Genomic DNA, 11,125 nt, shown 5'->3' on the forward strand with positions numbered 1-11,125 from the left:
AGAGGTAAGCTCCAGAGGCCATGGGGTCAGAAGGGCTGGTACAATCCAGCCAGTGAGAGCATGAGCTCTGGACTTGGGCAGCCCTTGATTTAAAGGTCACTTCAGCCATCTGCTCACTGAAACTCTATTTCCCCATCTGCAAAATGGGGACCAAATTTCTCCCTACTTCATGGGGTAGTGATGGTGGTTCAACAAGACCTTAGCTGTAAAGTGCTTGGCACGGTGCCTGGAATATAAGAAATGCTTCATTTACTGACTTCCTATTGTTTGTCTGCGGGAGCAAGGGCAGCTGCAAAGAGCAGGTGATACTCAAGTTGACCTCAGAAGAGGGGGAGGCAGACCCAGCTCCCTGGGCGAGCAGCTAGTGCAGTCACACCTAGCCCCATGCTCAGAAGAGCTCAGAACTTGGTTTTACGCTCTGCATTGCCATCTTGAAGTTCTTAAAATTTTTGAACAAGAGGCCCCACATTTTCATTTTGCCTGGGGCCCCACAAATCACGCAGTGGTGCTATGAGTCGGAGACCACCAGGCAGAGAAGAGGGGGTACTTTCGAAGGAAAGGGTGCCCTGAGTGTACACAGGCGTGCTGCCCTGGAGGCTCAGCTTGGTCCAGAAACAGCCGGCGCCAGGCTCGGGGCATCTAGCCGGAGAGCTGTGTCGGGGGAAAGCAGTAAGAGCTCGGGGGGATCAGCAGAGAGAGGCCTTGATGCGACGTGAAGGGGCTGGATGGTATGTCCCATGGGAGCCTTCCCAACTCGGTGAACCTGGAAGGGCAGAGGTGAGAGCTAGCTCAGGGAGAACAGGGGCATAGCCATGGTCCACGGTGTCGATGCTGCCACGACCTGCGCTTTCCAGATGAGGAAACAGCCCCCAAGAGGTGCAGGGCAGGGCTGCAATGGGACTTATGTGGGCTTTTTAGGCACCTGTGGCTTCATGGGCCCCCATCCCCATATATAAATATCAACATAAATACACATATACATGTATACATACACACACACGTGTGTGTGTGTGTGTGTGTGTGCGTGTGCAATTACGCTTTGCAATGGCATGGGTATAAAGGCAAATGTATTAATACTACATACTAAAGCATTTTCTTTGACCAGAAGTATGGGGCATCTGGGTTTTCTGCCTACTTAGCTCAGCAGGGGCTGCACCTGGGACTACCAGGTCTCTCCAGAAGGGACGCATGGTTCTTTTTCTCCTCAAGGGGGAATGCTGGCCAATCCCTAGCACCCTTTCAGCTGATACCTGCTGTGCCTCCAAGGACTCTCCATCCGCATGTCCACGGAGGGGGCTGATGGCTGTTGGGGTCCAGAGCTGGCTGGTGAGGCTGAGTGACAGGTGAAGGAGAGTTGCAAACGTCCTGGGCCTTGGGCAAAAATCAAAGGTCTCCACGTCTGCAGATGTCTGTGACTTGACACCTCGTGCCACGTACACCGTCAACCCTGGGGATCAAGCTGCCTGCTTACCGCACCCAGACAGAGGTGGAGAGGCTGAGTCAGTGGCAGCTGCTGAGGATGCTGTCTGGAAAGGAAAAACATCACCATCTGTTTGTCTGTCTGCCTGGGGTTGTAAAGAAGCCTGCCTGGAGATGGGGGAAGTGCACGGGCCTTTCTTGGCCTGTCAGTTGCTCACATAGCCCAGGAGAGTAACAGAAGCTCGGAGGGGTATCCCCACTCCACCTCCTTCCTCAGCCTTTCTTCATGGGCTCCTCACTGGCCTTCTCGCCTTTCCTCCACATACCCAGGTGGTGACAGGATGCCTAGTTTGGGACCTTCAGTCCAGTCCTCCCACTGCCCACCTTTGACCACTCCATGTACCTGGGTGGGTGGGCAGGAGATGGCATGGGGAGTGCCGATTTAGAAAGAAAAGAGGTCCAGCCTGGTTATCCCTTGAGACCTCAATCTTCTCTTCATCTTCAAATCACATTTCTCCAGGCTCCAGGCCCCTTCCTGCTAGGTATTTATGATGGATGGATGGATGGATGGATGGATGGATGGATGGATGGATGGATGGGTAGATGGATGGTTGGATGGATGCTCAGCCTTTCCCAGTCCTAGAAACCACTCCTACTGTCCTCCAATTTCAGTGGTCAGGAGCACAACCCCAGAAACCAACTGCCTCTAAAACAGGAGGAGATTGAATCTTGTAGATTTAGAGAAAAGTGACTGGAAAAGTTCTACCTGATTGCTTCTATTTTCCCAACAAAGGCCAGGGGTTTGGTGGGAAGATAAAGGATGAAATTTATAATCACTAGTGTATAGCAGTTCAATTGGGGATTTGCAGACACATTACAAGGTAATGACATGGGCCATATGGTTTCTGGTGGTCAGAGTAATAGCTAATATTCCCAGAGCAATAATCACAGGGCAGGTACTGGGCCTGGTGCTCTCTGCTCACACGAATTCCTTTCATCTTTACACCCACCTGGAGTGCAGTTGCCTCAGTAAGGATGAGACATGTCATGCTGCAGGAATTTAAAACAAAAGCAAAAACCATTTTAAGTGGTTGACAAACAGAAAAGTTGATTTCTTGCTCATACTATCTGTCCAGTGTGGCTGGAGAAGAGGCATGGCAAGAATAAGAAGCCAGGAAAGTCTGAAAGTCTAGGAAGAAAAGGAGGGAGGAGGGTCCAGAGCCTGATATTCAGGAGGAGAGCCAAGAACCAGGATGAGGAGAGCTCTGGAGTGATAAGAGGGAGGGAGGGGCTGGAGAATGGGACCCTGCAATTTGAAATTTCAGGGATGGAGCAGCAGCCAATCCAGATAAGAGCCAGGTGTGGCTCTGAATGGGGGTGGCTGGAGTGGAGTGAGGATGAGGGTCCCTGGGACTGAGATCAAAGGTTCCGGCAGATGGAGCCAGCTTCCATTCCTGGGGAAGAATGGGGATCTATGGGAGGATTCCTGGGCTGTCAATTTTACCAGGAGATGAGGTTTAGAAGCTATTTTCAAATAGTCAAACATGGAAACATGAAGTATAAGACCTCTAAGAAAAGTGTGTGTGGAAACCCCCCTTCCTCTGCACTGGAAAGCTGGAGAAGCACCCGGTGGAGAAGAGCCACTGAAAAAACATAGATGAACACAACCAGATGCAAACAACCAAGGACCAGGGGTCTGATAAAATTTCCAATAGTCCTAAAATAGGTCACCGTACATGAGAGTTTGTTACATGCTAGACACTGTTCTAAACACTGTAGATCTACAGCTGCTTCGCTTCTCTTGGGACACCCTACAGAGTAGGACCGCTTTTACTCCCACCATACAAATGAGGAAAAGAAGCATCTAGCACAGCAGTTGGCCAAGGTAACATGCCAGTGTGTGTTGGAAGTGGGATTTTAATTCAGGTAGACTGGCTTTAGAGCCCATGCTCTTACATGCTAACCAGTGGTTCTCCAACATGGATGAGCATCAGAACCCCTTGGGGGGCTTCTTAAAGCAAGTTGTTGGGCCCCCTCCCCAAGAAGCTTGCATTTCTGAGATTTTGCATTTGCATTTCTGAGAAGTCCCCAGGAGATCCTCAGGCCATGGGTCCCCAGACCACACTTCGTCCTACCTTACAAATACACTCACACAGCAACTACTCAGCGCATAGCAGGTACAACGTCTCCTCCCAAATGTGGCTACCAAATGCCTGGTAGGTTGTGTGTGCGTGTGTGTCACAGAGGTCAGAGGATTATGGCTTAAGTAGAACTCGGGGACAAAGAAGAAATTGATCTTGCTTCTTGACCCTCAGGTTGGGGGATATGGAAAAACAGGCCATCTCCACAGAGAGAGCAAGGGATATAGGTTCCACTTAAGGTCTGGAGATAGGTACACAGAGCATCCAGGCTTTCAGTAAAGGGTATTTGGTACAATACGGGGTCTAGAGGGCAGCGTGGGAGGAGGATCAGAGAAGGCAGCAGAGATGGGCCAGAGTGGGTGAGAGCAAGGTGTTGTCGATGGAGGGCTAGTAAAGAAGAAGCAGTTATCTGAAGATGGCCATGCAGGGGAGAAATGCAGACAGTTCATCACTGAAGGACTTCCTGAAGTTGACCATCTCCCTTCCCCTTCTGTAAATCTCCAGGGTCCAGTGATGACAAATAACACAGGAGCTGAAACCTGAGTAGAGTCCGCAGAGCTTCTTCTTAGGGAAAAGACTGAGCCAAAATCAGGCATCAGCTTTTACAAAGCCAGCCTTTAAATCTTAAATTCAGAGGTCACTGAAATCACCAACTCTCTGCCCCTTGAAGAAAACCTTCTGCCCTTCTCATTCACTGCCTTTGGGGAAGTATGTGGGGCCCCGTTGGTTCCCCAGCAGCTGTCTCTCCTGCAGTTTGGGGTCCAGCTTAATTAAGAGCTCCGCTGGCCGATTAGTCCCGGTCACCTCTGTAATTGGGCACCAGCTGTGTTTTCTCTTGACAAGTACTCCTTTATGGAGCTTCTAATGTAAATGCATTACATGAAAAAACATAACAGTTCCAGGGTTATATGATCATAAAACCAAGAACACTTGTTTTCTATAGAAATAAAGAGTGCATCTCTCTCTATATTCCAGAAAATAATTTTTTGGAAAGTTGGGAGGCAGGGTATCGAACAGCAAATTCTTCATTTGTTTATGTTCTGGATATGAATGCTGATGGTGGTTTTCAGTGAAGTTTTGCATAATCGCAGGTGTTGGTGCATAAAGACTCGGGAAGTTTCCTGGCAGAAATGTGAGACTTGAGAAACTGAACCATGAATGGCTCCATTTATGAACAGCCACCAATGATTGACAGAATGACTATTAATAGCTAATATTAACTGAGCCCCTTCGTAGGGGCTCAACTCTATGCCAAGCACTTGGAAGGGACTTTCTTATTTAAAGCTGGCAATAACTTTATGAGGTGGGTACAAATCTTCTCCCCATTTTTACAGATCAGGAAACTGAGGCCCAAGGGAGGTGAAACAATTCATGTTCAAGGTCACTCAGCTCACCACTAAGTGGCCAAAATGGAACAGAAACCCAGATCTGTCTCCTGCCAAAATTCCTTTCTGCCTCTCTCCAACTAAACAATGCGATTAACTAAAGTGCTCTGTTTCCAACAATTAGAATATCAGTGATGACCCTTAACATCCCTATGGAGTTTCACAGTGGCTAAGTTCTTCGATGCTGGTTTTCTTTTGCTGTATGATAGACCTGTGAGAGAAACAGAGCAGTTGCAGTCATTCCATTATCACACATCTGCAGCCTAGGTGCTAAGGGACTAGCCTACTGACCCAGGCACAGGTCAGCAGCAAAGAACAGAGTCAGACCTTTCTAATCCATGCTCTGAATCCAGTGCTCATTCTACTACTCTCCCCACCCCATGCGTTGCTTCTACCTGAGGAAGCAAGATAGATGTATTTTTCCAGCCATTTGTTCATTCATTTGTATCCCCTCATTTATTTACACAGTCATCTTGTATTTTTATTTTCTCTATCCTGATTACTTATGTTTATTTAGTTGCTGTCTATCTCGCCTCCTTGGAATGTAAGCTCCATGAAGGCAAGCCCTTGTCCTTATTAATGGTTATATATGTTAGGATGATGTACAGTCCCCCCCCAAATAATGGCCAGAACTTAAGTATTTATCTTTCAATTCATTCAAATAAATCTCAGTTTATTCACTCAGAAAATTTCACTAAGCTTCTACTATGTGCCAGGTGCACAGGTAGGTCCTAGGGATCCTACACAGAGCAAGACAGTCATGATTTCCCACTTCCCTGGAGCTTACATTCTAACTGGCGTGGACAGGGTCTTACATAGTAGTAAATAAATAATTGTTGATTGGAATTGGGGGGCTGCAGAGGGATGAGAAGGAAAGGGACAGCCACTGAGTTCTTGTCCTGGAGCTGTCCACAAGCTAGTGGGGCAGATCACACATCCGATGAGAAGTCTCCATCTCATGGCAATGGTGGTGGTCTGCAAACTCCAAGGCAGTGCACTCTGCTTTGAAGCACCAGGGCTGGGCAGGGGTGAAGGCAGGGGAGGCTGCCTGAGGAGGCAGCACCTGGGTAGTTTCAAAGACGGATAGGAGTTATCAAGGAAAGGGGTGGGGAAGATTCCAGGCCTGTGCAAGGACAGGTGGCAGGGGGCCAGCTGGCACAGTGCAAGGGGTGACTGAGCCTCGATTGTAGGGTGGGGAGAGAGGGAAGAAAAGAGGTGAAGGAGACAAGCGTGGAGCAGGTCCAAAAGTATCATGTTGTGATGGTGAGTTTTATGTGTCAGCTTGGCCTGGCTATTGTTCTCAGTTATTTAATCAAACACCAATCTAGGTATTGCTCTAAAGATGTTTTGTAGATATGGTTAACAACCATGGTCAGTTGACTTTAAGATTATCTTCACTAATCTGGGTAGGTCACATCTAATCCATTGATGTCACTTAAATAGAGCAAAACTGTGGATTCCCTGAGGAGGAAGAAAGTCTGCCTGGGAATTACAGTGTCTACTTCTGGCCACGAGTTTCCATAATGTGGGCAAAACCCCACAGTCATAGGAACCAAGTCCTTGAGATAAGTCTCTTGACTGATAGATAGATAGATAGATAGATAGATAGATAGATAGATAGATAGATGATAGGGATAGACTCCTAACTTCAGACTGGTTCTCTTTCTCTAGTAGACCCCTGACTGACTGACACTCAGCAGCTAAATAGACCTCACCCTTAAGGTCATGAGAAGAAGCCACAGGAGTCTTTAAGCAAAGGAGTAGCATAACCAGACTCGTGTTTGTAAAAACCATGGCTCTGGCTGCAGTCTAGAGTAGATCAGAAGGGGCAAGACTGAAGGTTGGTAAACCAAGTCAGAAGCAGTTGCCTGAACCATGGCAGCAAGAATGGCCTGGAAAGAGGGAGACCAAGGCAAGGATATGATGACAGTAGAATGGAGAAGGCTCAGGGTCCAATTGCAAGTGTAGGGTAAGGAGGAAGGGAGCTGCAGTGAGTCCCTGGTCATTGGACATCTTGGCAGATGGAGTGTAATGCAAGGAGAGCAGGGCCTCTGTTCTGTTCCCTGCTGTCCCCTTCGCATGGAGGACAGGACTGGGCAGCCAGAAGATGCCACTGCACATTCACTGAATGAATGCAGTTCTCTGAGGTGGGCAGGACGAGGAGCGTCAAGGGCGGGTCGGGGCCTGTTGAGCTTGGCGGGGCTGTCAGACAGCCAGGAGGAGAGGTCCAAAGGGAGCTGGAGAGATGGTCTGGCTGCAGAAGAGCGCTCCGAGATAGACTGAGTCCTGAATGTGGGCGTGGCACCTGAAGCCAGGGGCCAGTGATTCTGAGAGCATGCCAAGTGAGGGGAAGGGAGGTCAGGAAACAAATCCTGGAGAAACCACACTTTTCAAGGACTGCAGCAGAGAAAGGACCGCTGAGAGGAGAATAAGAAGGGGGGGGGGGGACGCCTGGGTGGCTCAGTTCGTTAAGCAGCTGCCTTCGGCTCGGGTCATGATTCCAGCGTCCTGGGATTGAGTCCCACATCGGGCTCCTTGCTCAGCAGGAGCCTTCTCCCTCTGCCTCTGCCTGCCATTCTGTCTGCCTGTGCTTGCTCTCTCTCCCTCTCTCTCTCTGACAAAAAAAAAAAAAAAACTTAAAAAAAAAAAAAGAAGAAGGGTGGGGGGGGCAGAGAGAGAGAGAGAGAGAAGGCAAACCAAGAGAACACAGTGGCAAGGGTTGAGTGGGGAGGGAGTGTTCCCACTGCTGCTGGCAGGTTATTTACAGTTACAATAGTGACCTTGACCAGGGCAGTTGTGATGGGGGTTAGGTGGGGTGCAGAGACTGGACTGCAGATGCTTGAGGAAGACAGGAGAGATGAGGTAGGAGAGGCGGGGTCTCCACTGGCCTCTCCCAACCTTCCTTCCAATAGTCCACCAGACATGACCAGCCCATATTCAAGGGCGGTGAAACTGAGGCACGGGAGTAAAGCTGGTTCAAAGCAATCCCACAGCCATAGGGGACTGTGTCCCAAGACAACGCTGTTCTGACCACACACTACCTTTTATGGCTTGGCGGGACACAGACTTTGCAAAGAATGGTTGCGCAGGGTGGGGCCCAGGCCCTGTCCAGGCTGATCGCTGAGACGTGCAGGGCAAGAGCCTCTAGGGCGTGTGAGAACATTTTCTCAAGGGGAACCACCTTCCCTTGAAACAGCTTGTTCTGCTGAGTTGACAGGAGGGAGGAATGGGGACTCCTCAGTCCTGGGCCTGGTGCCAGACACGGCGCCAAGGCGGAAGGCTCAGAGAGGCCGGGTCTGGCTGCTGCCTCCCAGGGCTCGGCGTGGGCCATACCATCTCCACTCCTTCTCTGGGGCCTGGGGGGAGGCTGTGTGTGCTGGATTTGTGGGTTTTTAACTAACATCCAAAGAGCACTTACTATGGGCCAGACTCTCTAGTCATCATTTTACATACTTGGACTTATTTAATCCCTGCAGTGTTCTTGGAGGAATGCATGCTGACTGTTCTTGCTTAAGGATGAAAAAACGAAGGCCCAGAGAGGTGACGCCCCTTGCCTCAAGCTTTTCAGCTTGCTCTATGCGTGGAAGAGCAGGGATGCTGAACTCTAGAATCTGAGCAGATGACTATTTAGCCCTGGGGGGTGGGTTCACATCACCAGGCAAGGGCGGGGATGAGGCTAAAGGTCAGCCTTCCTCTCCAGGTCTGGGATCTTCGGTAACTGGATGATGGCTCTGAGACTCTATTTCCTCTTCTGTAAAATGGGGCCAGTGTTGCCCACATCATAGGGCTGTAAATGAGGCCGAAAGGAAATGTTTATAAAGTGTTTTGCAGACAGCGTCCAGCCCAGGGAAGGTGCTCTCTATAAATTTTAGTTCTCTTTGCCTTTTTTGTTCTTTTGCAGAAGCTTGGTCTTGAATCTGTAGTTCAGAAAATTAGGGCAAGAGCCCAGGACTCTGAATCAGATTGACCAGGAATCAGATGCTGCTTCCAATATTCGTTATTTGATTTTAAACAAATCACTTTTCCTTGCCAGGGCCTCAGTTTCCCCAACTGTGAAGTATGGGAAGATCAGTTTAGTCCAGAATAGCCCTCAAGTCCCCACAACCCCCCTTCACCCTTATACAGATATCACCAGCTGATCATGAACTTGATTTCTACTGAGCCAGGGTAATAGCTGAATATCCTTTCAGTATGAACTCCTATAGTGTGATTACAATTCAAAAATATGTAAGATATATAATATATAAGATTTACAAGATAATAATAGCCACTTCCAGGGATTTCTATGAGGTTTAAAAGAAAAAATATTTTTCTTCCTCCCTCCCTCTCATCCTTCCTTCCTCCCTCCCTCCTTTTCTTTCTTACTATCACTAAGCAATGGGTGAGGGGCAGAGGGAGAGGGAGAGAGAGAATCTTAAGCAGGCTCCACACTCAGCATGGAGCCTGAAATGAGGGTTGCTCTCACAACTCTGAGATCATGACATGAGCTGAAATCAAGAGTCAGATGTCTAACCCACTGAGCCACCCAGGCACCCCTAAAAGAACTATTATTTCAGGGCACCTGGGTGGCTCAGTGGGTTAAGCCTCTGCCTTCAGCTCAGGTCATGATCTCGGGGTCCTGGGATCAAGACCTACATCGGGTTCTCTGCTCAGCAGGGAGCCTTCTCCCCACCACCCCACCCCCGCCTTCCTCTCTTCCTATTTGTGATCTCTCTGTCAAATGAATAAATAAAATCTTTTAAAAAAAGAAGAAGAACTATTACTTCTAAAGCATGCAATCCTGAAAACTTTGAACACACAATACACTGTAGTTCACATTAACCCTTCTGTATCCGCTTAGCAACTCCATGAAGTTGGTAACTATTTTCTCCATTTTACATGGAAGGGAATCAAGCCTCAGAGACTTCCAGATCTCAGAGAGGCTACGTCACTTGCCCAAGATCGCGCAGCTAACCAGGGTAGAATGAATATTCAAATCCAGAACCACTGTCTCCATCAGGCAAACGTGACGCCGCGATCACATGTTTCCCCATACCTACAACTGGACGAGGAGCCGAGCAACAGAGAGCCATGTTCCTCCTTGGCATCTTACGCAACAAACCATATGGACCCTCGAGCTCTTACATAACAGCCCCAATGCTAACGAGGGGAAGTTTAACAACAACACAAAAAACAGATCGCATTCACAACAGACCACCATATGTTCTCCCGTTCCCTGACAGCAGCCGCACCAACTCCTCCTCGGGCGCCCACAGAAATTTTCTCGACCAAAACAGTTTTATTCCCAAGTGACTCAAACGATTGATGCCTTTATAAAAAGAATGGGGGAGGGGGCCGTGGTGGAAGTCTGTGCTTCTTCAAAATAAGTAAGTCTTGCTAACTCCTCGGGAAAGCCCAGAAAACTTTAGCCTCCGCTCTTTGGCCTTGGGAGCTGTGGGCTTCTCTAGGGACAGTGTGGCCTCTGTGACGGGGCAGCTCCCTCCCATGGAGTGAGGGTAGATGCACTGATTTCTGGTTTCTAAGGCTCTAAGCTAAATAGCACATGTGTTTTGGGTCATCGTTTCACTTGATCTTGAACTGTTACACTATCTTGTTCATCAAGTGTCTCAAGTTTGTTGTTGGCTTTCTGGAAGTGCCCTCTGGAACCGAACCCAATTCATAAAGGGTAGTTTGACATGTGCACATTGGGGAAGGGTTTCTGCTAATGGCTCCAGGCCAGCCACCAACTTCCTTTTCCATAGTTTTTGCCTGGTCTTCTGCCTCCTTCACTCCCTGCCCTCCATTTCCCTGTGCAGCCGTAGCAATCCTGCTAATTAGGAAGTCTGAGCATGTCACTCCAAATTCCCTATGCCTCCCCCGCCCCTGGTCCTGCCTGCTCTAACCTCTGCACCCCACTTTGCACTGCTCTTCTGCTTGTTCTTGGAGCTTCAGCAACATTACCTTTCTTTTGGTTCCTTGTGGCTTTGCACAGGCTCTTCCCCCTGCCTGCCCATCCCCCCCACTTAGTCCTCACCATCTGCATCTCTGCCACTTGTAGCTATTGCATCCTTGAAATGTGGCTATTGAAACTGAAGAATTATAATTTTAATTTTATGCATTTTAATTAGTTTAAAATAACTTTAGCGTCTCAGGTTGCAAAGGAATTTTCTTTTCCACGTTTTCTTCCTGTACTTTATGGAT

Source organism: Lutra lutra, chromosome 4 (genome assembly GCF_902655055.1).
Source record: "Lutra lutra chromosome 4, mLutLut1.2, whole genome shotgun sequence".
Taxonomy (NCBI): Eukaryota; Metazoa; Chordata; class Mammalia; order Carnivora; family Mustelidae; genus Lutra; species Lutra lutra.